The sequence below is a fragment of the Heterocephalus glaber genome, unplaced genomic scaffold, assembly GCF_053883595.1.
Source record: "Heterocephalus glaber isolate CG9 unplaced genomic scaffold, H.glaber_assembly_v1.0 deba00001553, whole genome shotgun sequence".
NCBI classification, from domain to species: Eukaryota; Metazoa; Chordata; class Mammalia; order Rodentia; family Bathyergidae; genus Heterocephalus; species Heterocephalus glaber.
Genome location: NW_028258344.1, coordinates 3,888,665 through 3,889,953, shown reverse-complemented (window position 1 = coordinate 3,889,953; position 1,289 = coordinate 3,888,665). Strand labels below are relative to the sequence as shown.

The 1,289-nt window shown below is 35.0% G+C and overlaps 1 pseudogene; it reads left to right on the top strand.

Annotated features, from left to right (window-relative positions):
- The first annotated feature begins 888 nt into the window (after window positions 1-888).
- Window positions 889-1,041, top strand: LOC147824122 (U2 spliceosomal RNA; annotated as a pseudogene).
- The last annotated feature ends 248 nt before the right edge of the window (window positions 1,042-1,289 follow it).

Here is a 1,289-nt window from a genome sequence, read left to right as displayed (position 1 = left end):
TGCAATCTTGGCTGAAAACTATTGACTTCTAGGATTGTAGATGCTACTGTTCAAAATCTGAGCCATTTTATTTAGCCACACTCACAGAACCCATCTGCTTACTGCAGGACTGCTACACTGCTCACTAACAAGGGCACCTTCCATGTGGTCCATGTGGCAGTTCTAAAGGGCACTGGTGATGTGCTTGCACATGCCTCTATACCTCTTTCTGTCCCTTGCTCCAGTCTCCTTCAAAAAGGTACTCATGCATCATGACTAATGAGTTAAATACCTCTATAGTCATGCTTTACATTTTAACTCAGACTAGAAAATACAAACTAAGACCTTGTTCTGGGTTTTGACATGATTCTACTCTTCTTAAAGTTGTATTACACTGGTTCGAATAATGAGTCATAAATCACTCCAGAGTAATCTTTCATAGTTTGAAATTGCTTTTAGTGTTAAAACAACAGAAAAGATTACCTTTCATGTCCTTTACCAAACTTTTCTAACTCATGATAAATATTAATTTCTCAAAAAGGAGCAAGCTATTAAATAAATAATTGATGTTTAAGTTTATATACTCATCACTGATATTTTATATCACTTCCTCATACAGCTGTTAAATTATTTAAATTATAGAATAAAAATTGGAGATTTTGAAGCATGAGATGATGGTTTTGGGTATTGCTAATCAGTGTGTTATCTAGTCCAGTGACTGGCACCATTTGAACATATGTAAGAAAAGCAAAATATCTTCCCCAATCCAGACTTACAGATGCAGAATTTAATCAGAATCTGTATTTTAATAAAATCATGGGTAATCTTGTTGTATATTAAGGCTTGAGAAGTATCAGTGTTTGAAATGCTGAAGAAATTGCTTTGAATTCATATTAAAGAACCAACTTTATCGCTTCTCGGCCTTTTGGCTAAGATCAAGTGTAGAACCAACTTTACTTGGTAACTTTAAATTCTCCAAATATTTGATATGCTAATTAAAATTACAAGAAGTTAGAAAAATTTTCTGTCATTTAGTGGAAAATGAACTTGAAATTATCGTATGTGAAGAAAACCATGTTCTCAGGAAGTATAAGCTTACACAGTGGTTCTCTTGCAGAAAACGTGCTTGTTACATAGGAAGATAGCATGCTGTCGATGCCAGGAGCAACAGCGAGGAATGGGAATTGTTATTTCCAGTGCTGGGCAAGTGGTTAGAATCTTGAAGCATTTCTTAATCTGGACTTGATTCAACACTCAACAAATATCATGGAGTTTTGACTACGGGTCAGAAATAGGGTTAGGAAGTGGTA